The sequence below is a fragment of the Prinia subflava genome, chromosome 5 (assembly GCF_021018805.1).
Source record: "Prinia subflava isolate CZ2003 ecotype Zambia chromosome 5, Cam_Psub_1.2, whole genome shotgun sequence".
NCBI classification, from domain to species: Eukaryota; Metazoa; Chordata; class Aves; order Passeriformes; family Cisticolidae; genus Prinia; species Prinia subflava.
In genome coordinates this window covers 13,816,684-13,844,612 of record NC_086251.1, presented here as the reverse complement: position 1 = coordinate 13,844,612, position 27,929 = coordinate 13,816,684, and the positions used below count along the sequence as shown (strand labels likewise).

Below are 27,929 nucleotides of genomic sequence, written 5' to 3'. Positions count from 1 at the left end.
GTGTGTAAGGAAAGATTGTTGTAGCAGCTTTAGTTCCCCGGAGAATGCTGTCCCCCTGCATGTCTGTTCACAAGATAAAGGGGAGGGATGCTTGGCCTGTTTTACAGAGTTGGTCAGATCCAAAGGGTTCTGGGTGACCCCAATTCCCATTTACTTCCATTTTATCTGAGCTCACTCAGGACTTTGTGGAAGGTGTTTGATATACCCAAGGCTCAAACTACAAAAAAATTTGCATTCAGTCTAACATTGGGTAGCTTTTTCTGGAATTTCAGCCTTACTTTTTAAAGTATTGGATGAACTCTCATGTTGCATTAGAGTCATCATCAGCTTTTAATAGTTTTTGAAATAAAAACATAGTTTAGTTCTGAAATGTGCAATTTATTAAATAGCTTTGCTAGTCAATCTCAATAAATTCTTGTTGAAGATTTTTCCTGATTTAAAAAAGATAGCAAAGGATGAATTTATTTATAAGAACTGTAATAGTTTCCCTCAATTCCTTTTATATTTTAGATTACCTTATAATTTTCTAAATCTACATGAACAATAATGATCAATTTTGTCAGTATTATTCACACCTTTTATTAATTTAGCATAGATGAATAAATGTGAATGTTGTGAAGAGTTGATTGGGAATAGATTTTAAATCTGACAGTTAGATTACAGGGTACCTAAGAAAAAATGGCTCTTTCACTAGGTACCTAGTAATTTAATTCTTGTTTGAAATTATTATAATTTATTACAGTGTGTGGGTCCTAATGAATGTCTACTATTAAATGAAAAGGAGAAATTGAAATTATGAAATTCTTTTAACTTGTATCTTAAAAATCCTCTTAAACAATTCAGTAGATATTAATAAGCAATGTGCTTTTCTTTCCTTTTTATATGAATATAAACAAAAACATTTTCCTCACGATATTAGATCAGTGCTGTTGGAGATTCTTACTTAGAATCATGACTATCTTAAAATAGAGGAGAATAATTTTATGTGATGAAAAATATCCAAAATTTTCTATCTTGATTAGACATTTAGACCCTCTTGTATGAGCCCTTTTCCTTCTTCAAGGAAAGCCCAAAATCACTACTAGATTTGCTGTTGTTAGAAATACAGATGTATATGTGTGAGAAATTAAAATTTCTCAGCATTTTTCCTACTGAAGGAGTCAGTCATCAGGACATCAGAATATAATACACATTATACATTTACTGTCATCATGTAAAATTATTTTTCCACTTTGCTTATCGGTTTTCATTTGAGAAGCGTTAGGAGAAATTGGTAAAAAATGGGTAGGTATTTTCAAATAATTGGAAAATGGGTAGGCAATGTCAAATAAATGTAGCAAATAGGTTATGGTGACATTTGAAATAGATGATGGAACACAAATTATGAATTATCTTTGTTAAGAGGGTGAAAACACATTAGAAATTTCTTAGATACAAACTATATCAGTTCATACTGCTACGGTTCACTTAAAATTAGGTCGTAATGGAGTTATAAAATATATTTAAAGAATAGAAGGCCTCTAGTTTTTCTCTGTAACATACCATGGTATCTAAAATTATGTGATTACCATGGCAGAATCTGATAAATAAAAAAAAAAGTTAGAGATTTTAGTAGAAATTTCATTTGTAATTGCACGGTTCCCAAGTCAGCAACAGTTGTGGCCTTTGGCATTTGTTAGTTTCAAAGTGGGTCAAATTTCTCATCTGTACTGGGGTCTCTTTTGTAGCTCTTTTTTATCTCTTACTGTAAAGGATTCCCTTTATTATTAAAGTATGAACATGCATCCTTCTACAAGTCAGAAAAATATAATTCTAACCTGAACAAATCACTAGCTTTGCCTGCCATTTCTTGATTCTTTTCTTTAAAAGGAAAGCTATATGTCTCCTAAGTGAAGTCAACTTAGTATGAATAATAAAATGTTACCTCTGGTTACCTGTTGCTGTCTTGCAGGTGACAGATGGAACACCAGTGGGATATTGCATTTTAGGGTACCAAGGTAGCACTGATGCTTGCATCCTTTGAGATGCATGTTTCTTTTCCTCTGGGAAGAGAGTGTGGGATATTATTCCACTGCACGTTTCCTGATATGCTGCCAGAAAGGAAAGGAAAAAAAAGAACAGAAAAAGAGAAAAGGAGAGGGAAAGATAACAGTGATAAAAGGAAAATAAAATGGTGAAATGGTGAAAAAACTGTTTTGGGGTGTGGTTGTGATTTTTGACTTCAACAATTTTTGCATTTTCATCAGGGAAATATTTTAAGTTCAAGTGAACAGAGCTGAAGCCAGTATTTTAGAATGTGACCTGGATTTGAGACTATTTTTTTCCCTTATATTCCCTAAGCAAAATAAAAGGCACCCAAAATCATCATATTTGAAAATGACATTAGGCACAGAACAAATGGGATATGTTAACCCTTTGCCCTATCTCTCCCTCTGTACACTATTGTGGTGTAGTTTGGTTTTGTATGAACTTTGCTGTTTAGCTGTTAGGTTTTGTTTGAAACTACTACTAGAAAAATGGAGACTGAACAGAATTTGTTCTTTTCAAACTTCTAAAAATACTCAGGCCTTTCTCATGAGTTAGGAATTTTTATATGTTTACTGTTCTTCACTATAACCAATTCCAACAACTGCCCTGTTACAGAAAAAATAGGAGTATGCTAAGACATGAGCTGAAAAACCCTTAAGAGCTAACATTTTAAAATATAAACAGGAATTAATGCTAGTGTCAAATTTTCTCCCATTTTCTGAATTTCTTTGGCGTATTAAAGCCATGTATGCTGTTTGTTAAAATTTGTTTTGGGTAAAATATGTAAGTACTATGAAATGAAATTATTTTATTAAACTTGCAGTTTTGGTATTATTTGAACCTTGAATTTGGAAATCTGAATGAGATGAGATTAAAAGGTTTAAATAGCTTTAAAATTATATTTACATTAGTGCAATCTGTCCTTTTTAATACTAATCTGCTTTTTTTAGTTGAGATTATATTATAAAAAACCCACCCAGAGTGCATTAAAATCGGCCAAAATATTTACACTGTGAAGCTTGCTTCTTCGTTTCTTGATCAGCCAGGGTTCTCAAGGAAAAGTTCAGTTCAGATATTAGCTATACTTCTTAGAAATGACCTTGTGGGGTAGAGAAGCATGGCACAGTGGCACTTTCCAGCTGTACACATGGTATCCGTCGGGGTACAATCATGCTCAGTCCCAGCACCGCAGGCTTGGACATATGTTGAGTTTTATTTCTTTCTTCTGACATTAATCCTATTCACCAGCTGTTCTGCCAGCTGCCATTCTTCAGCTTGGAGATTACATTTTGGGGGATACCAACAATCGCCTAGTTGACCAGTGTTCTCCCCACTTACTTTAAAAATGATTGGAGTTTTGGGTTAGCATTGCTCAGTCTTTTTTACTGCCTATGTCCTTAATTGTCTTTGAATTCTAGACTTGATTTATGATCACTTTGAATACACTGCAGAAAAAAACCTCAAAAGAGCTCTGATTTCTACCCTACTGGTAAATCTGTGCTCACAGAAAGGAAAAAAAAAAAAAGGTTTGCAGTTAACATTCTGAAAGCTGTAATTAATGTTACATGCACTATTATGTAAACAGCATTAATTAGTGACAAATTCTTCTGATAAAAATCATTTTTAATCAAAAGAATATCTTAATTTTTCATTTTTACATGAGTCTATTTTAAGAAGTTGCAGTTTTGTAAGAAACTGTTTTGCTAATCTAGTTTGAACAGGCTATTAAATCTCTGCTCCACTCATAACATATACTAATAAGTCGTATAGATTTCTTAGTTCATATTCCAGATGATCTGTCCATAAGCAGGATGTTAAACATCTGTAGTTTAAGCCTTCTGGGACTAACAAATGCATTAATGCTGGAAAGAAATGTGGCCTGAACAATAAGGTTACAGACCATGTGGTAAAGAAACAACCCCGATATCATCAACTCAGCACATACGGTGCACTGCACCCGAGCTCTAGTACAGCAATGAAAGAACAATGTCAGTTTTAAATGGTATCCATTTGCAGTGTGTATTTATCACATTCATATCAGTAAAGGCAGAGAATCCTGTATTCAACACAATTATTTCACATGGCAATTTAAAGATCTTTGTTGCACATTCTTCACAATTGAGCAAAATTGGCTATTAGCTGGATAAGGTTAAGCTAGACTATGATGGTAAATATTTATTACAGGAATATTCGATTAATAACACATATTCTGCATTTCTTTGCACAGCCAGTGATTACATTCGGGTCATACAAAGCAGACATTCGAATTGCCCAATTCAGATCCCACTTTAAGGAAACAGGAGCTCCATTAATGAAATCCACCCACCTTGATTCTTTTTTCCCCCTGTTCTCTTTTGCATATTTCACACAATGTTCATTTAATACAGTTTGAGAATCAAGATATCGAGAGTTAACATAGATGAAATATTTTTTTAAATAAGAGTTATTCTTGACTTCCATCACAGTCAAGAAAAGTTCTTGGGAGGAATGGGGGTGGGGGAGAATCCTAAGAAATATTCCCCAATGAGATAATGTTCCAGACTCACCAGTAGTGAACCCCCTTTACTAAATATGGCCATTCTATTTATAGAAATATTCATATTTTCATTGGTGGCCAAAGCGCTGCTTATAGGAAAACCTACAGGTGACTAATAGGAGTTGCTCACTAAGTGGAATAATGAATAGTATTAGGTGTCAATTAAATCAAGCTTCCCCGAGGTGCAGGTGCTCCACAATGTACTGACACATTTCAAGTAGCAGCGCCACTTCACCCATGCATATGAACAAGCACATTTGCATATTAAAAAGCTGAAAATTATTTAACTGAAGCAAAAGTCTTTTAGAGATGATGGAGGTTATTAAAACTGTTGACAAGAAAGAAGGTAATTGCCTGAAAATGAGAGATGACATTCTGCTATACACAGGGAACGTTGTTTTTGTTGTATTGTGCAGCAGTGCCTGGGTGTATAACCTATTACATTGAGATTGCTCCTATGCAATTAGACCCTTTTTGTCCTCACTTCAATAAGGCTATGATTATGAAGGATTGAAGAACACTTGGCATATTGAATGTCTGTTGTTTTTATAACTTCGTCAGAAATGACAAAACACGTTTTGTGTCCTGTTTTTTCTTTGTAGGCTTATTGATTCTGTGATTATAATATTCATAAAAGACAATGTGTTCATGGTTGAACACTGTCATTTATACAGGTTTTATTTTTTTTTATTTTTGAGCATAGTACTTGTTTGAATGCCAAGGTGTTCGTCAGAAAGATGGGCATATAGAAACTAAAAGATGAATAGGTGAGAAATTTAGCACTCTAATAATGCCAAATATTTCTATTAAAAGTCAAATAAAAAGCCCATGTATTCCAGAAGTGTCTGCTCAGAAATACTCACCAACTTGCAGTTAATTTACTTTTTATCTCTCAGCAGTAATTGTTCTTCTATGTGTTCTCTTTGTCCTGTCTTTCATAGTGATAGCCTAAAGAAACTGGTTGAATTGCACCTTGCAAGGGGCAGGAGAAAAATGTTCCTGGCTAAACCACGAGTGAGAAAGTTCATTTAGCTCGCACACTATTCTACAAGGAGGAAAACAATGAGGCTTCGCTTTACGAAGCTCTCTTAAGATGAAGGTGCCTGGCAGGCAATACCATTTAATGCTTACCACCTAAATGGTCATTTGTGGTGGGATTTGCAAAACTGCCTGAGAGATTTGGATGCCCAGTTCCCATTAAAGTTAATGAGAATTGGCGGCATCCAAATTCCCTTTGCAGCTTTGAAAATGTCAACCAGCCTTTCAGTGTTTGTGATCATGCTGTATGTTGAGAGAATGTTTCCTACAAGCTCTGTTTTTGTTAGGTTTTCTATTATATTCCGGGATTTGGCTCAGAATCTGGTGAGAAGCACAGCTACTGCAATGACTTCCTTTGAGTTTGGGCAAAGATGTTAACCTTTCTGCTTCACATACCCTATCTGGAAATTACGCACCCCAGCACTTCCTCGGTTTTGCATTATGCTTTGGCATATTTTGAATTAACTTATTTATATGAAAAAGTATTAAGACCTATTAATAAGAAGGTTTTATTTCAGTCTTAATGTCCTGGTCTGTTGAGGTGTGTGAGACATGTAGACCCTCATCTGTCTGAAACAGTTTTAAATGCATTAAGCCACAGTACATTGTAATGATATAAATTATTTATGATATAATTGATGTGCTCAAACACATAATGAGTCATGAGGATAGATGATCCAAACTCAAGTAAAAGTATGTCATCTATTAGTATTAAGTATCTTTTCAAGAATGCATGATTTCTTTTAAGTTGTGGCTTTTTTGTATGTGATTGCATTTTAATCTTTTGTCAACCACTGCATGCCATACACTTTCAGCTGACCCCTTCATGAAATAATTTATTTACTGAGATTGCTGCAACACTAAACTTAGCTGATTTCTTAAAATTACATTGGTCACAAATTGAAAAGTAAAATTTTATGGGGCCAATCTTGCAGTTCTTGCTTAGATAATACAGATTTATGCCCCAAATGTAAAGAATTGTTATATCAAAGATGCTTGTTGGACTTAATCTCATTGTGAGATGCCCCTGCTGGACTAGATTTTCAAATGGTCGTAGTGTTCAACAGCTCTTATTTAGTCACAAAAAAAAAAAAGTTTCATTCCTTAAAACTTTCAGTGGTGAGAATAGCAGGAACACTTCAGAGAAATTCTTCGCATTTTTGGAGTGCTTGAAAGAGAATTGAACTTTCTGACAAACGGAACTTCTCGGTTCTTGGTGTAAATGCATGAGAAAAATGGAGGCTCAGCAGCTGTCACATAGTTCTAGTATCCTGTTCGGTGTGATATGCAGTATGCGTCTGTGTATATTTTAACAGTTATATATTAAATATTTGATATTTTGTTGCCTTAGAATCTAGTATTTTATTTCAAACAAAGAAGACGATCTATTTGTTTCAAGGGAAAGCACCACTTATCAGCTGTAGAGAACACCAATGGCTTGATAAAATAAGCTGTAACTTCAAACACAGTAGCTCACATATTGCACTATTATATAATGTGGGAAGGTTTCTTAGCCAGGAGAAATGATAAATGACTGATATGGGCCAAGAAATATCATTTGATAGGTCTTGTGTAGCAACCATTATGGAAATCTTTTAAAACTAAAAGTAATCTCACAGATTTTAGTGGAAAATGAATCAGTTTGCATGCTATAGAAAATTAATGTTTCTAAAATAAATCTTGTTTTAGCCAACAAACATTTGGCTCCAACCAAAAGGCAATCAGGGAATGTTCTTTATGCCATTAGTGAGGCAGAGCATATGTTTCTGCTTTATTGGTTGCTGACATTAAGCACACTGATTTACTGGTTTGAAACTGATAGTTGGGCCATTAGGATTCATTTAATTTGTATTAAGAATTAAGTTTAAATTTTCTGATGCACTTCTAAATTTTAGAAAGTTTTGTAATTTTTGGTTTTTTATTACAGAGAGAGTGAGGAATATTCTCAATACAGGCTCTTTCTTTTACGAAGCCAGGCAATCTCCTGTGCTCTGAGCCATGGAAAAGACGAGAGCTGTAGCTGTTCTTCTGCAGGACTATTAGTCAGTGGGCAAGAAGGGAAGGAAAAATGAAAGTCTGCTGAACCCCTGTGCTTATAATCACTCTGAAAGCAGAACCATGTTCATTTTGAAGTGAGTAGCCACATGGAGCTCGGTGAGCTCTGCAGACTTTGCTGCTGATTATTGCATGGTCACCTGCACTTACCGAGGACGGGACTCATGGGCCCAAGAGATCCCTGCTTGACTGGGGCTCCTAATGTATGGAGTGGCTACTGACACTTCTGACAACTCCTTATTAGCTGTTGTTGTGTTCCAGGCTTCAAGGACAGGAGATACAGCATAGGTTTTGTGAGTTGTGGTGGAAGGACCCATGACAGGGCTGTCAGAGGTATGATGAGAAAGGGCTACGGTCTCCAGCAGAAGCAGCTGACTCCCCCCAGGGAGGCTGTGAATTCTCAAAACATATTTGCAGCTGGTGGCTCCTGTACTGCTTTGTCTGAAAGGTATTATATAACATTCCTTTTTCTGTTGGGAGTGATATTCAGCTCATAGAGCCTTGTCTGTGTAGTTGTGTACACTCTGGCCGTACTTTCCAGTGACCCAATCATCAGTTGTGGTTACTGACTTCAGATGCCCAGCTTGTAACACAGTGGGGATGATTTTTGAGATATGCTCAGCACTTAAAACTTCAGCTTCCAAAGCTACTGAGCCCACCAGCTTTGAAAATGAGATGCAATTTGATTCAAGCATCATTCCTAAAACTGCTGTCCATTTTTTAAATGCTGCAATTGTGTACGTATCTGTTTCTAGCTGTAAGCACACAGATGTATAAATAAGTTACATAAGCATTCCATGTACATCAAATACTTGGGTTCTGTGTATTCCAATTCATCTGGGCAGTAAAACCCAGCTGTCATTAAACATTATTTTTCCTTTTTTTCAGATGACAGTTATGAAACAGCAGACTAGTCATTCTTCCAAAGACCCAGACCTTGGTTATTGAGATGCTCAGAAGCATCTGTTGATTTTGCTCTGCCTCTATTATGTTAGCCTGAAGGTGCTGTTGATACAGCTTTCTGAAAAACCTTCCCTTTTAACAGGGATCAAATTCTCTTTATTAGCATGAAAAAGGAGAAACACGTATCATTTGAATTGGATTACAGCTTCTCCAATTCTTACTAAATGTTTCTGGAATTGTAGTGAGTCAGTAAACTCTTCCCTTTTTTTCTGATTTGTGGAGGTACTTACCTTGTCTGTTAAGAGCTAACCTGATAAATAAAAATCTACATATATTTCAGCAGAAATTACACTTTTTTTTCTGCGTATATTTAAGCCGGCAGAATCTTTTTCCCCTTTTTATTGTTTTGTCTTTAATCTAAATTAAGAAAGGAATGGTTGAGGACTCTTTTACTATTTTTTCTTAGAGGTAATGCTGGGACTTTCATTAACAGAAAAGCTTACATCTCAGTGGAATACAGACACCCAAACTATTGTTTAGCTATCTAACTCCCAATTACACAAATGGCAATTAGGCACTTAAATCACACTTAGATACCGGAATAACTTCAGGGATTTGAGCCAATAGATCTTTTTGTATGACACATTTCTCATGTGGAAAAGAAAATGAGGGAGTGGAGTATGAAGGGAAAAGTACAATATCTGATGAATTGATTCCTAGGTGACTTGCCTACCTGACTATTCACAGCATTTATAAGTACCTCACTGAAATGCTTAGGAAATTAGCCTCTGTCCTGCTTATCAAATTTTGGTATTTCAGAGATCCACTTGACTTTTTTGATTTCTCAAAAAGTAAGTTAGAAAGACAGAAAGCTCTTTTGTGACCTCAGATTCTTACTTGGTTTCTAAACATATTTTTTTGCATCTTTTTCACTGTATGGCTTAAAAGAATGTAATTTTTATGGTGTGTAGGCAAATTTGACCTCTGATGAATAAACCCCATTGAAGTTTGTTTGAATAACTGCTTGAAGAAATGTTGAGATCCAGATTTTACTCAGGTTTGTATTTTTTTAAATCCGCAGATTGCACAATAGCTAGGAAGGGTGAGCAAGATCTTTTGCCTACTTTTGGATGGTGATAATAACTGAAAGGAAGCACCAATTGCAATAATTAATTATAACATTTTCCATGAGTATTTGGGGCAGCTCTTTTCTGTCACATGTAATCATTTAATACTCATTATGAAATTATGGTTAGAATGAGCTTAACAACTTTGCATTGTTGTGTTTTCAGTTCAGTTACCTCTATTACACAATGTTATTTTTCAATAAGTCAATTTTTTTTAAACTGTGCTTTGCCAAATTTTCCTGTTTATGAACTATTCAAAGATAATTGAAATTGCCTGTTTCTCACATGTATCCTATTCATGCCATCTGCTACCTGAAATTTAGTTTGGATACTTGCCATGCCGTTGTAAAGTGTTTTCAGTTTTATTTATTTCTAGTTGACCATATGTTGTACTTATATTTGTGTGTGTTTATATCACATATATATTTATAAAGTGAAAGCATTCATTTATCTTGACTTAGCCTGTTTACAGCAGATATTATTACCTCATGATGTCTCAAGTCCAAAATTAATTTCTTACACAGTTAGTGAAATTTGGTCTTCATTCAGGACAAAAATTAAGAATTACTGAATATAGCATAATTCTGAAAAAATGTCAAATAAATTTTAAAATATGTAACAGTTAAGATAGTCTAATTGAAAAAAGATATTATTGTGCTTAAAACTGCTTATATTATCATTGTACAAGAGAACAAAATTCTTCAGTAGTTGTATGGGATAAAAAGATCATCTTTCTGTCTGAGAAACTGAGTCACGAAAGAATTGAAGGGTTGATTTTTATTCACCCACCAGTGTTTTTGAAACCAGCATGTTTTGCAGAAGTGTGGTGATCAACTCCTTTGTTGCCATATCCCAACTTCAGTCTAATGGGGTGAACCAGCTACACCAGCCTGTGTGAGCATTCAGCAGAGCAGCTCCTGCAGGGCAGTTTTACAGTACAGAGGGATTTTTTGGAGATAGTTGGAGAATTGCTGTATTTTCCTTAACACTAGCTTGAACAACAATGCTGTGTGAGTATAGTGTGCAGCACAGCTGAGAGTTGATTAGTTACAGTATTTGTCTCTCTTTGTGCACTGAGATGGTATCGTTTACTCCTGGCTGGAATCACTCAGGAGTAGTTCTTTCTCTTGGAAATAAATTTCGTAACAGGTCAGACAGCATATATCATTCAAATCGTTTCAGAAATGCATGTTTATATGTACATATCTGTATATATAAGATGCATTCTGCCTGTGCCAAGGGCTGATAAAAATGCCCAGTTGCAGTGCAGCCTGCACAGGCCTTCACCAGCCCCATCACTGTGGCTGGTCATGCACGCTGGCTGTCTGCTCCTGCTCCTTTAAAGTTCCTGGGGTAAAGGATTGGAAGTAGGCTCAGAGAAGTCTTGTAGCTTCACTTCTGCATCTGAGCATGTATAAGGATCTGGCTGGTTAGAGGGAAGTGTTAGGCTCTGTCTGCAGCTTCACTGGCTGAAGTAAAGCTACTCCAAAGGTCTTGCTGGCTGATGTGGCTGTTCTGTTGTCTCGAAGGGAATGGCCTGTGTTTCATTCTGTGCTGGTGAACATTTCTGTCAGACTTCTCCAGAGGGAGAATGCAGAAGAATTAGTGAAGGTGCAGAGGTAAAGCTTATTACTCCATTCTCCAAAGTATTTGTGGCTCTCATATGCATATACTCTGCAAATAAGCTTTTGAAGCCCTATGTAAAACAGTATTTAATTCACTGAAAGCCATTTAATGCTCCATGAAAGTCTTTAACATCATTTCTGAGAAGTGAATTTTGCCTGCTTTGTACTCATTGGCTCAGGTCCTCACATTCACCAAATCCAGACTGTCCCCAAGGTGTCACCTGTGGAGCCTGTCTGTGCAGAAAGCATCTTTCGAGAGGTACAGGAGAAAAGAGCATGTGTTAGCATAAAGATTAGATGATTCTAGGCAAAGGAGAAAGAAAACAGAAAAAGGCAAAAAAGAGAATAGAGACAGTAAAGATGGGGGTTAGATTTCTCCTAATAAAGTCCATAGTGCAATAAGTGAGTGTTTGCAGATTGGGTACAATGATTTAACCCCACAGCCTGTTTCACTATAAGAGACCATTTTGTTGTATGCAGAGAATCCATCTTTCCTCTTTCATGAAGAACCCAGTTCCCTAAAACTTTTGTCTTAGATGTGGAGATTAGAATGATTTTAAATTTGCTCACTGGTATTTAGCTTGCGGTCACCTGCCAAGTGTGGCATTTTTAGGGTGACTGCTATTATTTTTCCAGGCTCAGGGTTTACAGTTGTCATCTGATTTGGAAAATGTGGACAGGATGAATGGGTTTGTTCCTTTTGTAGGGGATTACAATAACACACGGAAGCTTGTGAGTGCTTCTGACAGATGTGCTGGCGGCCTGCCACTGCGTGAAGGGTGCGGCTCTGACTGACAACTTGCAATTATGTGATGATGAATGGTTCTGATGTGTGTTCAAGAGAAAACCACTTTCTAGAAAGTGAAAGTTGTGCATACGGTTCCTATAAAGTGAGTCTTAAGAAAAGCCCTAACTTCTATTTTTTGTTGGGATAACCAGCTTGGATCCCCTTTTCTGTCAAACTTTTTCTGGTTTTGATAAATAAGGGCCAACCCAAAGTTTCTATGGGGAAAATTAGGTTTGGCCCATTCTGGCTGGAGAAATGCTTTATCTGCGATTTTAGTCAAACTGACATCATCACTACAGAGATGTACAAATGCACACACACAGAGAAATACTTAAATATATACACATGACTGTGCAGTAGCCAACAAGTTCATCAAAGCACATCCATTGAGCAAAAAACCACTTTTCAGTTAGGGGTATAATTCACCCATCAGTAGGACTGTGTAGCTCATGTTAGTGTTAATGGGAGTTTCAGCCACACACTGAAGACAGAATGTACCCACAAAGGACTTATAAATGATCCCTTTCCTTTCCAGATTTGATCCAGATTTTTTGCAATATGTTCCTGTCAAAGTCCTCCTTGCTGCCTCTGAGTAGCAAGACACAGAGGAGGTCAAGTATAGGATCTTGCACTTGGCTCCTTGGCCCTGGAAAATTGTTACAGAATGTAACTGATGGTTTGCTCAGTTTTGTTTTTTGATATATGTACCACATCTAGGAGCTGATATGAATTGCCTAATTTTGGGCAGATCTTATGGGTAACTTTGCTGGTGATACTGTGAATTGGAACCAGAACACAAGAAAAACAAATGGAATTGGGCTTTAAGATTAGGACGACTCCCTCCTGGAATACTGCATAGTGTTCTGGTGTCCCCAACATAAGAAGGGCATGGATCTGTTGGACCAAGTCCAGAGGAAGGTGATGAAGTTGCCAGGAGAACTGGAGCACCTCTCCTGTGAAGTTAGGCTGAGGAATTTGGGACTGTTCTTCCTGGAGAAGAGAAGGTTTGGTGGAGACCTCATGGCAACCTTCCAGTATCTGAAGGAGTTACAGGGAAGATGGACAGGGACACTTTTTCAGGAACAGTAGTGATAAGACAGGGGGAAATGGGTACAAACTGAAAAAGGGGAATTTAGATTAGCTATTAGGAGAAAACTCTTTACTGTGAGGGTGGTAAATCACCAGAACAGGTTGCCCAAGGGGTTGTGGGTGCCCCAGTCCTGGCAGTGTTCAAAGCCAGGCTGGATAAGACCTTGAGTATCCTGGTCTAGTGGGAGATGTTCCTGCCTATAGCAGGGGAGTTGGGACTAGGTGATCTGTAAGGGTCATTCCAATCCCTTAACATTCTGTGATTCTGTGATTCCATGTGCTAAGCAAGGAACAGGAGGCTGCAAAAGCAGTGTTTGAAAAATAAAGAATTGAGCAAAGATAGGAATGTGTGTATCTGTCCAGGTGAAAAATTGTATCTTTTTTGGTGCAAAATTGGTGGTTTCAAAGTATTTTTGTGGTTTTCTCTTTGGCCAAACTCTACTGGCCCTTTTGCTGCTCTACTGGTCCTTCTCATTTCTGATACAAAGCTCTGGAAGCTTTTTCAAAGGAAAAAGAGCGGTCTTGAGTACAGGTGAAATATGCTCACAGTATTAAAATTTTCAAATCTAGTCTTTGCAAAAGTTGCCATTGTTACCAAGGAGTTATTGAGCAGCTCCATCCAGCATGCTGATTGCTACATGCTTTTGCAGTTTTGTTGGCAATATTTGTTTTTATTCTCCGATCAGCTATTTAATAAAACATAAAGTTCCACTATTAGGGCCTGCATCTCTGTCAGTATCCATATTTTGAAATTATTTCACCAGTGTAAAAAAGAGGAAAAAAGAGTTATGAAAACCAATGAGCAAATTTAATACTAATTTCGTAAATAACTGCAGAAAAATAACAGAATGTGGCCATTTAAATTCTTTAACGTATGTTCTAGGGCTAACTTCCAATAGTCTTAGATACTGAGGAGGTCCAGTTAAGAGTATACAGTGGAAAGGAGATGTTATTGTCTTTGTATCAAAGTTCACTTTTACACCATGGTTTATAGGCTCATAAACTCATTAGGGAGTTACATTTTGCTGAAGAAAGAAACAGTTTATTTCTCATCAGCTAAAAGGTGTTTGGACAATTCCGGAAAATATCTTGATGTGGGATAGTTCACAGAAAGGAATTGTTGTCCCTAAATACAAGATTTTGGCACAATTTTTACTTGCCTAGAATTGAAAAAAAATTGAATTTCTCAAGAAACTTAAGCAATATGACAGTAGAATTAAAAAAAAAAAAAAAGAAAAAAGAAATCTGTGTGACTTCCAGCATTCATGGACTGTACCAGCAGCTCTGGGACCTGGGACCAAAGTATCCACTTTGCCTTGGGAAAAGCTATGCCTATGCATAAAACCTTCATGTCTTTGTGCAGGCCAGGGTTCAGTGTTCATCGACCTCTGCCTTAGGTTGAGCAGTTGTTCCCTTTAGATAGTAAGTTACATAAAATATAAAACTCTGAAAGGAAAAAAAAAAGAAAAAACCCTAAGTTTTTCTTGTGCAGCTTGGGCCACTGAGTTCCGACGAGTCCCTGAGTTTACTAGAAGTAATTAAGATGTTTCATTATGATTTCTTTCCAGGGTCTTCTCTGAGGAAATGAGGTGTCGTACATGTAGCAGTGGTAAAACCAAACAGCAGTCCTTGCCACAGAGAGCTCTCAGTCAAATCTTATAATAAGAGAGAACAGGTGAAAATCTGAATGGTGTGGAAAAGTGGGCACCGCTGACATTGACGTTAGATATTGATATAAGAAGCAGCAGTCACAGTGTGCCACCTGCCCAGCCATACATAAGGTGGTGTAAATTATACCTTGCCCATAAATAAGTGTTTAAAAAAAGCTTAAGGAACCAGAGACGTGTAACTTTCAGTGTTTGAGATTCTGCCTTCCTAGTGCTCATGATTATATTAATAGTGTGAGGGCAAATACAGGAGCAGAGTTCAGGCAGGTTTGCAGCCTAGAGATTAGGGAAGTGTTTAATTGACAAAAAAGACTGTACAGTTGTCTAAATACAGTAAGTTTTGTGAGTAACATCAAGATGAAAACCACAGTAAGATAATTTTCATGTGGAGTAAAGACAATGAAAATGGAACCAAAGAGATTGATCGTGATTTAATGTATGTAAACACAAATTAGGTGGACCAAACATGGAGCACCTGGCAGCAGCCCAAACTTCTGCCTTTGTCTTGATGGTAACAGGCCTTGGCACTGCACACCCAAATGGTTGTGACCACATTAGTTTTTCTGTATGAAGTCCATACATCCATCCTTTGTACATAAAAATCTTAAGAATCAAGCAGTGCCCTTGTTGAAGATGCTTTAAAAGGAAGTATAATATAGTGTAAGGTTTATTATTACAATTAAGAAATATATGGTTGCTGTTGTGAATTTTGTCATTTCTAGAGCACAAGTGCATGAAGTGCATTAGTCTGTGATTATTGACTGCAAAAGGAATAAAATCTTTGCCTGTTGCATGCACTGAATTTGGTAACATATTTTAATGAATAAGGCAATATTAGATCTCATCATAGTCTGCAGCTTCCGCATGAGGGGAAGAGGAGGGGCAGACCCTGATCTCTTCTCTGTAGTGACAAGACCCAAGGGAATGGTCTGAAGTTGTGTCAGGGGAGGTTTATGTTGGATATCAGGAAAGGGTTCCTCACCCAAAGGGTTGTTGGGCACTGGAACAGCTCCCCAGGGCAGTGGTCACAGCACCGAGCCTGACAGGGTTCAAGAAGCGTCTGGACAATGCTCTCAAGCCCATGGCGTAACTCTTGGGGTGTCATGTGCAGGGCCAGGAGCGGGACACCATGATCCTGGTGAAGATTCTGTGAATATGAAGATTTTTCAATATACTATGTCATTTACATTCAAAGAAAGATATTTCCTGCCTGTCTTGTTCTTTGGAATAAATACATCGAAAATCATAAACCAGAACTTATAACTGAATAATCTTTTGTTCCATAATATGGAATTTTTTACTGTCCTAAGTATGAAGAAAACCCAACAAACTAAACCTAAACAACTAAGTCTATGTTAGTTTTTTTACATTTGGGAAAGAGTACATCATAAAGCTACATTAATCTACAATTTCAAAATAGCTGTGTAGAATTTCATGCATGACTAAATTTTTTGGGTAGTTATGCAGCTAAAATTCACCTCATAAATTTAAACTCCTTGTAACTGTAGAGTCTAGATTAAATCAACAAAAGCAAGAAGACTAAATGTTTAATACAGAAATTGTGTAAATTACCTTTTTTACCTTCAATATAACTTTTAGTGAAGGTTATGGCATAATTGAGCTGTATGAACTAGTTCTTGTTTGTAGTGAGGAGGATTCTGGAAAAGAAACAATATTTAGTAGCATAATAGGAATTAAAAATAGCTTGATATAGGTCGAGTGAACTTAACTGTAGTTTCCCTTCTATGCAGCTATGAAGATTTAATTGCACTGAATAAGTTTCTGCATTTTGTGTAGCAGATTATTAAGTATTATAAACCTCTCAGTTGTTTGCAAATGATTCCAATTTTCTTCACTCTGATATTTATTTTCTTATTACATTACATATTCTGGGAAGATGTTTATGATGTTTAATTTTTGCTCCTTTGGGGAGCTTTGGGGGCAAAACAAAAATAAAAATATTTTCTGCTGTGGAACAGTGTCAGTTAGTGCACAGAAGTGTGACAATGCTTGCTCTAAGCAAAGAGGAGACCTTATAGAAATCTGTCAGCCTGTACAAGGGGGTGTCAAGATTTACTCTGCTGGGAGAGCAAAAGGGGGTTATTCTGTTTTGCTGCACCAGGACAGGGTGCAATATGCAGTGCTTTATTATCTTTAGAACTTTTATTTGTTGAAGTCCAGTATGCAGTAAGTATTTCATGTTTACTCTGACTTTAATTTAGAGTGATTAATACCCTTCAAATTGACATTATTTCCAAATCTGACTACTAAATCTAATTTATAAAAGTCTGTTTATATACCTGTGTAAAAAAATCACAGGCTTAAACAGGTACAAATCTTTAATTGTGCACTATGTCTGTATAATTGGTGTAAGGTTTCTTCAGCTGCCCAACAAAGCTTAAAACATATTAAAATGAAACCAATTTTTGTTTCCATGTAGGGAAGTATAATTTTCTTATATGAATAAGCGATAGTTTTTCCTGAAGAAGAGTTCTAATTCATCCAGTTCACTAACAGGATGATCCTTCATGAATGTGAAACTATCCAATAACTTGTTATGTTTTTACTGGGCAACCTCAAGCTTTAGTGTCTATTAATTGCTTATTATTCAAGCTGTGCTCAAAAGACATGGATATTACACATTTGTCTAGAGGGGTTTTTTTTCCCCCAGAATATCCAGTGCTACAAACAAATTACCGTCTCAAAATCTTTAAGAGGAAAAAAATGTAGTCAGGGTGCCAACTTCACAGGTGTGAGACTAAGAATATGACATTAAAAATGTCATTGATATCTTGGTTTTTTCAGCTTGAGGTGCTTAGGCCCTGATTCTTTTCCAGGGGACCTAACTTTGTGCAGCAGTTTATATATAGTTATATATATTATAGCCTCAATCTTTACATTTACTTTACATTGACACAGCTGCAGCTGTGAATGTTCAGCAGTTCCTCAAATAAAGCCCCAAGTTTTTTCAAATTGAGCTCCCAGAAAATGAAACTGCGACCCATCATTTCTCCTTTTGCAGTTCTCTCACTCATTCATTTAGTTTCTTTGAACTTTTGCAATGAAACGTAGCCAATGACTGCATGGGCAGCAGCCTCATTTGCTTTGCAGTACCAATTTCTGCTTTCAACTGGGATTATCCCATATGCTGAATATAGCAAGAATACCATACAAAAATTTTGTACACTTAAAAAAATATTTAAAGACTGTATCATAATGTACACAGAGGCTGAATTAGGATTTCCTGGGGAACGTTAATTCTAAGATTTCCATATCTTTCCATTACTTGACTTAAAAAAGTTAATAATGTTCTTTTATAGGAATAAAAATGATGGTTAATTTTCTCCTCTATGCATATAGGGAAATGGAAATGCGGGAGTATTAGTCTTGAAGATATTGGTGCTTTCTTTTCTAAAATCTTTTCACAGCTATTATTCCAGAAATATATATCCATGGCAGTACTAGGTTAATGCTTGAACTCCATGATCTTAGAGATCTTTTCCAACCTAAACGGTTCTTTAAGTGTATGGCAAATAGACTGGTGCTTGTGAGATTTGTAAACCTTTTAAAGCTCTCTTTGTTGGAATTAGTTCAGGAAATTCTTGCTTGGTCTGTATTTATGTTTATATAGGATACGATAATTTGTTTAACTCAAAATTTTAGTAGTAAAAAAGGTGCTATAGAACTGATTTTGTCAGTGTATTTTAGTGTCCTGGAAAAGACTGCATCATGTGCCATAGAGACCCTCAGAAATGGTAAATAGAGAGGAGATTCTAGCTATTGTTTTCATTCCTTTGCATCCTTGTTTGAAGTAATTTCAAATCAAGAGCATATTATTTTGCTTTCTTTGTATTATACTTTTACATACAAAAATGCTTAAGGATTTCTCATGAAAAATTCCTTTTGTTATACAATTGTTTTAATTTCAGAATATTTTATGTATGAGCTGAGTTAAGATTTTTATACACAATATTAAGAAGGCTTCAAATAATTAAACAGATGTTTATTTCTGCATTATTAGGGTAATGAGGAGAACATGATTTTGGGGAACAAAATAGAGGTCTTTTGAATCATTCAGGTTTTGTTCATAAGTCATCTGGTGTCAAAAATTTTGCAAGGAACATTAATCAGTTTAATAGAAACTGATTTTCCTTGCTTTTCAGGAAGTCCCCTCACTCCCATTCCCTCAATTCTCCAAAATTAGCCTGGTGTGAAGGAGCCTCCACACTTTCGTTTTTTGTTTAAGACATTTTAAGGCCTCAAAACTTTTCCTAATATTTTCATATTAATTTTACAGAACTTCTACCTTGTTAAAAGATAAAATACTTAGTTGGCATTGCACTTGATAGGAGAAGGAGCAATAACATAAATGTCTATTTGTGCTACCAGAGAATTTCTTGAGTTGAGATGGGATCCTCTGCTTGCTTCAGCTTAGTCCAAGAAGTGTTGTGCAAAGTTAAGAGAATAGAAAATCAGCCCCCTGTGCTTAATAAAATGTCTGGGTAGAGTGCATAGCTGGACACAGGCTGGCATTCCATCTGCAACTTCTTGAGATACTGAGGAAATTCATTTTTAAAAGAGAGATGCTCCATGCCCAAAAAGAATATGGTACATTATTTTTTCCAAAGCAGTTTAACAACGAAACATTTAAATATTGCACTCTTAATATTTTGAGTAATAAGGAGAAGAATGTCACTTCAACTCAGAAGTGTTTGAGAAGAGTGGATGCCAAAGATGAGAGTGAATTGTTTAGGGTTACAAAAAGGCTGTAACAAGGTACAGAGGTATGAGATTATGAGAAAGAATAATTAGGCCAAACACTGGGAGAAATTTCAAATCTATTGAAGACTAAACAGTCTGTGATAGAGCTGTGTGGATGAGTTCTAGCTAAGATATTGGCTCAGTCTGTTCTTTTGCACTCTGAGAAAAAAAAAGAGAAAATCTAGAGCTGTTCAATAAACAAAGATGTGAGGATGTGGAGGCAAAGAAAAGAATGAAAATTGAGATCTGCTTCCATTAGCACAACTTTCTCCTTTCACAAAATAACAAATATTGCAAATCCTATTGATTTCATTACTTTGTTAGTATATGTACATAGCAGGAGACAGGAAAATAAGTGTTTCATTTTCCTTTTCCATATCAGTTTATATAGTCTTTTTTTGCCAGCGATGGCAAGCAAGTTGTGCTCCCCTTTTCCTGTCTATCCCTGATTGCTGTTGTTTAAAGCCTAAAGCAACTTTCTCTTGCCCATATTATATGTTCACTTGGAAAGTAAATAGAGGTGCAGATACTTAGAGAATAGGTGAATGCATGTAATATACTGTATACTATCATTGTAATGCAAATAAGGGAATAACTTCAATGAATACAGCCAATCTAACAGTAAAATATAGCTTATCATGGAATGGAGATTTTAAGTGGAGGAATGAAATGTACATGTAATTTTAATAGACTTAAAAGATATTTCTCTTGTTCTAATATGCCAAAACATTGCATCCAAGCAATTACACTGACACTTGAGAAAGCTTCTTTTGACATACTGAGTGTATTGTCTAGTGCAGTGTTCATGAAATTAACATTTTCCTGAAGTAATCATATACAATTAAGTGACCAAATAGTTCTGAGGCAATACAACTGTATTTCACAGGAACTAAATATATTTCTTCACACTGATCCTGCATGTTTTAGTTGAGCAGTCATTAGCATGTTTATAATGGTTCTAATTTAGCACAACATTTTCTGAATTTCATCCTTGAGTCATTTACAAATTGTTCATATTGAGTAAACAAAGGAAACAGATTGCATTTTATACTTAGTAATTTATCTGAAAGAAGAGGGGAGGGTTAATTGTCTGAAAGTTTTGCTCTGTTTGGGGAAGTGATTCTAGTCTTGCCTTGCTTGGCACACAATGCCTTTTTCCCTCTGTTCTAGGGGGAAAAGAAAAAAAAATGGAGGAGTGAGTAAAATGAAAAATTAGGAGCAGGACAAGATTTGCCACTCCCAAAGGGGAGTGTGGAGCAGAACTGGAGCTGGCACGAGATTATCTAAAACAGTTGGTGCATTCCTTAATGATCAAGTGCTTGAGAAGTCCAGCTCTCTCTCACAGAGCATCTGTGTTGATGTTTATATCAGTGCCCTGCTGTATGGGAAAAGCATGCTTTCTCTTGTTGCTTTTCTAAAAATAGTATGGCATATAGCATTGTATGAGTTATTTTAAGAGAACAAAAACATTTACAAGGTTAAAGGTCCTGCTTTTTAATAAATAAATAAAAATAAAGGTCAGGATTATATCTAGGGCTGTTCTTTCCACGAAATTCAGACCCCTTTTTATCTAGAGTTTTGCACTGAGCAGAATTCTCCTCCTTGCACCAGAGAATTCCTGTTGAAACAAACCATTTTAGGCAGAATTGGTAGAAGTTCAGACTCTACAGTTTTTCCCAGTAGCCGCATCATAAAAAGCAGGTCTGGAAATCACCCCCAGCTAAATCCCAGTGTTTCTGTTTAGAATGTCTGTTGTTTCATGCAAGATCTAGACCATTCAAGTAGTGCAAATGAATTCAGAGGAAAACCAGAACATTTTAATGCCTAATTATTTTTAGTGATCTTGGAGAGTTTTAATTAAAAGTTAAGAGACCTCTCCAAGCTCTTACATTTCTAATTTTATCATATTGTGGAAATCTTGTCAATATGAAAAAATGTGCAGCAATTGGCAGATCTGCCTGGTTCCCTGTGCTAAACAAAACGGTGTGTTTGGTAGTCAGATCTCAGCTGCATTTCCATCATTGCTCTTGCAAGAAAACATCTACTGTGAGCTGACTGCCTTTTGCATATAATTGTATTTAGGAAGTGATCTTTGCCTTTTTTTTTATTTTGTTTGATTGGGTTTTTTAAATCTTTTTCCTTCTCTCTCCAATTTTTTTTTTTTTTTTAAACTTTTACAAGGTTGGCTAGGAAAGAGTCAATGTGAGAGGAGGGAGTAAGTGACTGGCCAGGATTATTTGTTTCTTTACACCCCAAGCAGCATATATAATTTAGGAAAGATGTGATTTGATTTGATTTCTAGTTTGCAATAAAAAACCCAAAAGGAATTAGCATCTTTTCCTGTTCTAAATGTTATGTTGCTCATTTTTGAGTTGTGATTTTTTGTCTTGTTTTTCAAAAACTTGAATTTGGAGAGCTTATTAAATTGAGAAATTCTTGAGAAGCTGGCCAAAGAGATCAGTTCACTGGCTAACAATGTGTCGAAACACCTTATATTTTAATTTTCTGTTAGACCATGACAATTAATTATGGTACAAGAACGGTATGGAAATTGAGAAGGATGAGATGAGACTTCCCTGACCTGCTGCTCTGCTGACAGCAAGATTGAAGCCAAGCTGCTTATGAGCAAGAGGCAGTGGCAGTCTATTGGAAATATGGATGTTAAGCCTTCAGGCTGATTTTTGATTAGTTTTGTATTGTTGCTGTCTCCTTTTCTTTTATTTAAAGTTTATTGAGACAGAAAAGGATAATTTGTGTTGGAAAGAAGAAAAAAAGGAACTATGGCAACAGAGACTCTATTTTAGTAATGTTACACAAATTTTACATCTTTGAATTAAAACAGAATAGATATATCATCCAGCAGTTAAGTTTCTAATAGTCATGGTTAAACTATTTCTTTTTCAAGCAGTGAATAAAAATATGAAGTTCTTAATTTAATTTTGAATTGTTAGAAGATTATAAAATTGTGTTCTTTCAAAGCGAATTAAATTAACCATTTGATTTTCTCTTTGATACTGAAATGTTAGAGTTTGCATATAATTTTAAAATACATAACATGAAGTGGGAAAATTAGGAAATATTTGTATGATTTCATCCTATGCTATGTGGCTTTTTACCTCAAGGAACTCAGATTGGCAGTGAACTTAAAAAAGACACATAAACTGTTGCCATGTACTCTGGCATTCAATTAACAGAGGGATCTATTAACTAAAGGTCCAAACACAGGTATATTAAAACTCATCACAGGTTTTTAAAAAACATATTCAATCTTCTGAATATTTTACAATTTTTGTGACCGGATCTAATAGTAGCAACAATGGACCTGCTGTTTTAGTTTAATTGTAAGTAAAAAAGATTGACTTGAGTAAAACTAAATTTTGCTTGACTATTATTCAGAAATATTTGTACTGGCTTCATTTAGATTTTTCTACTCAGAAGAGGATTTAGCATTCTGTGAATAATATTGAAACAAATCTTCCTCTTTTAGATGTATTGCGTTGTTATTATTTTAGATGTCATGTCCTTAGCTTCAACCACTTGAAAAGAACACTTTTGCACTTGAAGCGTGGGGTGAGATGTGCAAAGGTGCAAGAGGAAGCAGGTCAGAAATGGCAGTCATTGCAATGTTAATTTGCAGCTTTGGTTTTGGGGGAAAAAGCAGCTCTTCTGTAGAAGGAATCAAGTGCCATAGGTCTAGAAAGCACACAAATGTCTGTCACAAGGAGTTCCTAATCTTATTTAACATTCTTTCAAAGAGAAAAAAAACACCACACAATACTTTTTCTCAAACAAATATTTCATAGATGCTGACAGGCTAATTCCACTTGTGCTGTTTTTCTTATACAGACTTGAATGAGGCATGTGAACTCATTGGACAAAGGTTGGTCCAAAGGACACCTTTTCTCCCATGGAGCTGAAGGCAAATAAATGTAATGAGAGTAGCTTGGGGAATATAGAACAATAGAGATGAAGGAACTTGCAAATTGATATTTAGTCCCAAACCCTGCCAAATGTGATATTTTTATGTTTAAAAACATCTAGTAAATTATAATAGGATATAACTCTAGATTTAGTCCTGAAACAGAGACAAAGACGCCTTTAGTTCTGTAGTAACATTCTTCTAAAATGCAGAAAAGAACTTTATCCTCCTCCTACTGTTGATCTGATCACATTTTAGAGCAATTTCTCTTGCAGCATGCCTGATTTCTCTTCTAAATCCTCTAGCTTGTCTTTCCCAGTGTCTCTTTCCTTGAGATGTAACAATTCAGATGCACGTAGAAATATGTCACCTATACCTCTATACCTTTGATTGGATTATATTTCTGTATTGTTTATGAACTTGCTGTGCATTTGCAATCATTATTAATAAATCAATGTGCTTTTGTCTTCTGTCACAAAGTAATGTGTGTATTCAAAAAGAATTGTATGCAAAACAAGTCATGTTTTAGAGCTCATATCATTAATAATTATCCATTTGCAGTATTGTTACAACATGTTTTGAGGGAGGCTTATTATAAAAGAAATAACAAGGCACTGCACAGTAGAAAGGATAAGACAGTTCAGTTGATCACTGGTATAGGTGTTATAAATATGCCAGTCTGTACTATAGTGTTTTATTAAGTCTCAAAAAGTCAAAGCTGATTTGAAATAATAATGTCTGACAGTCAGTGCTTTGAAGTTTTACTGCTGCACTCTCACATTTAGGTTTTCTTTTATGTATGACTTTACCATAAAAAAACAAAAACTCACACATGGCATGAATGCCTTTTTTTTTTTTTTTCTTTTTTTTTTTAAATCTGTATTTCAAAGAAAGTAATAGGAGGGTACTTCAGTGAATTAAGAGGAAAAAAAAAAGGAACAACCTCCCAAAATCAATGAGGTTAGGTGCAGGCCACTGTCAGGTCATACAGTATTCATGTCAGCTATAGCAGGGGTGAGTAACTTGTTGAAGAATGTAAAAGTGAAATTAAAAGGGAAAAAATCCCAGAACTGAAAAAGGGGAAGACTAAGGATGAGAAAAGAGGCAAAAGCTAGTCCTGATTCAAACAAGATGACTTTCATTCAGTCAGAAGAAGTTGAGAGCTTGGCTGTGATAGCTAACACACTCGTTCTTCATCACCAGCCGTGCAACAAAGAGCTGGATTCCATCCATTCCATGACTGATTGATTACCCAGCGGACAAATGTTAATTCTTTTCATCGATGCTTTGTCATTGTGAAGAGATCCTTTTCATCTAACACCTAGGGTTTTTTTCCCTCAGCTTTTTTTTCTCCTGATTATATATCTTTTAACATCCTCCTCTCATTCACCTTTGCAAAACTGTCATGTCTAACAAGATTCTCACAGTACTTTAAAGTCCTTTAGTTTACAATTAAAATTGCTAACTAAGTATGTAACAAACCGTGATATTAAATAATACTCAATGATTTAATTTAGTCATCATAATTATACTTAACCTGTTTGCTGTCCTTGAAGGAAATTTTTTCCTAGTTCACAAGAGAAGAATATAAAGGGAGAGGAGCTGTGTGTTTTTTAATAGAATAAATTGCTCCAGTGCAACTTCACGAGTTTGATCTTACATGTGCCAGTAGAAAATATGCTACTTTGCTGCACAAGCCTGACTGTGGTTTATAAAGTCAGTGAGAAAAGCTAAAAATGTATAAATGCTAATTTCTTTCATTGCTTCTTTTATAATTGTCTTTAGCAAGAATACCCCTGAATTTTGAAAATGTCAGGATCCACAAGGTTTTGGAACGGTGCTGAAGCAGTGCAGAGAGAGTGATGCAGTGCAGATGTGAATTCGGGCTCCTTTCTTCTCTGTTCAGTGCTGGATTCCAAGTAGATGTTTTGTTTCTATAATGAATCAAATCAGAAAATGAATCAATATGGATGAAGACATTTTACTTATGTCAGAAGATATCTCTGTAGATTTTATATGTCTGTAAAAATTAATTTTCAGTTCAGAAAGAAGAAAAATCCCTTTCTGATTCAAAAACCTTTTCAAAATGTGTGTTTGTGAATGCGGAATACAGAACTTGAAGGGAGTCATGCCTTTCAAGTATAAGCCTTTATATTAGTTTTTGGTCAAATGTGGAGGACATCCAGAGGGCTTTCACCACATGTCATTATTTTAAATTTGAAAAATTATGCAGAATAAACATCGTAATTGAAAATTTACAGGATTTTCACAGTGCCACTTTTACAATGATATAAAAAAGTTTATTAAAAGGCTCATTGTGTAATCATTTTTGTAATCCTTCCAATAGCAAAATACAGTAGCTATAAATTGTGTGGTCAGATCCAGAACACAGAATTTGAATGAGATAAGGGTGTTAAGAGAACTCTTTCTTAAGGATTTTTTCAGTCATTTGTAGAGAAAAATTCTAACTAGCAATGCGATTATATCAAAAAGGCACACAAATAGAGCTGCTTTTCAATCTAGCTCTTTTCCATTCTGTCTTTAGAAATACATTTTTTGCCCTTACATAATATAAGAACACTACAGATAAGCATGGGGGTTCTTAGGAACAGTGAGAGAAGAAATAAAACAAGTGCTTTTGAGGAAAGTATTTTATCAACTCCAGTAATACGATAGTTTTTTTTTTTTTAATAGAAATTTGTTTTTCTTTGTGTGATTTGAAAGAAGCCTCTTACTTAAAAGCACTAGAATACATAACTTAAACATCTAAATAAAATTCTAAAGCTTTTTTTTCAGGGATGAGGGGTCTGAAATTTTGGCAGGGGAGAAACACAGAAACCTCTTTTTAAACTAATCATGATATCACAAAAAAGGACAAATTATAATGTTCTATTGATAATTGATGGTTATTTCTTGATTCTCCTATTATCAGGCCAGAACTCATAAAAGTGCCTGTTATTGTTAAATTTAAATTGTTATTATATAACTAGTATTTTAACACTGCCTATTGCAACTTACAGCTCCTTAATTTTGTCTCTTTCATAGAAAGATATAATTAGTAAATAAATTAGCTTTTCTGCTGAAATATTACTTCAAAAATATTTATGAGCTGTGTTTTCTTTCCGTGGAGGCTTGCACGGTGAAAATGTGTTGCAATTAAAACCTGATCTTTGATCTCTTGGTAGTTACAGTTTGGTTTGCTTTCAACTGGTTTTTGTTTTATTTGGGGTTTTTGTTTGTTTGTTTATGACAGCTGAGTTATACTAATGAATTGTTAGGCTGAAATTACTTGTACCCTAAAGTATGATTGGCCATATGACCATTTTCTTCCTTAAACTTCTCCCTAAATCTTTAACTCCTCCTTTTGTGACCTCTTTGGATGTTTCTCCTCTCTCTGAGTATTTTTGAAACCCTCTGAAGCAGAACAAACTGTTACCCATTGCAATGATATGATCTGTGTTGCCATTCTTAAATCTGGGCTTTTTGCTCTTGCTTTCACGTGTGCGGGTGCTTCTGCTGGGACTGCTGAGATGAGAGTTTCTGCTGCTGTTTGACCTTAATCTGCCAGTAATTCAGTGGAAGTTAAGTTAGACTGAATTCTGCCTTCTCATACAACCCGCCGTTAATTTGTGACTGGAGTGGGACCGGTACAAAAATAATTAAAATTGGAATATTATTGGCTGCTTAGAAAGCATTGTGCAAATTGGTCTTCTCAAACAAGTGCCCCTTGGTATGAGAATTTCCAGGAGGAGAAGGTGTGTGGCTGTCCCCAGTGCGTGTGTCAAGGAGCTCTGTGCTCAGCAGTGCCTGGAGTGAAGTGTGGCCCTACAAGAAAGGCCCTCTGCGAGGTTTGTTTTGGGAATGAGTTACATGTAGGTAATGGTTTCCATATTTTGCAAACTGGGCCTAAGGGTTTCCATGGAGTTTAGCACAGACATTGCTGGTGAGTCTACCTACAGGTGAAAGTAAGTACAAAAAGTTTAGCAGAGATTTTATTATTACTAACTGGGAAGGAAAAATGAGTGTTGAGTTGTTTGTGAAGTTTTCTTGATAATTGTTTGGAAATCTGAATTGTGCTTCCTAAAAGTAATAAAAACCCCATATCACATGAACCACAGAATCAGAGAATGGCCTGGGTTGGAAGGGACATTAAAGATCATTTTATTCCAACCCCCTGCCATGGGCAGGGACACCTTCCACTATCCCAGGCTGCTCAGAGCCCCGTCCAGCCTGGCCTTGAACACTGCCATGGATGGAGCACCCACAGCTTCTCTGGGCAACCTGTGCCAGTGCCTCACCACCCTCCCAGGAAAGAATTTTCTCCTAATATCTAGTCTAAACCTACTCTCTTTTCAGTTTGAAGCCATTCCCCCTTAACTTGTCACTACCTTCTC

At 35.9% G+C, this 27,929-nt stretch overlaps 1 protein-coding gene across 10 annotated transcripts in view; it reads left to right on the top strand.

The window, feature by feature from the left end:
• Nucleotides 1–27,929, top strand: part of SOX6 (SRY-box transcription factor 6) — a 367,386-nt gene that overhangs the window by 166,253 nt on the left and 173,204 nt on the right. The gene's annotated exons all lie outside the window — the stretch shown is intronic.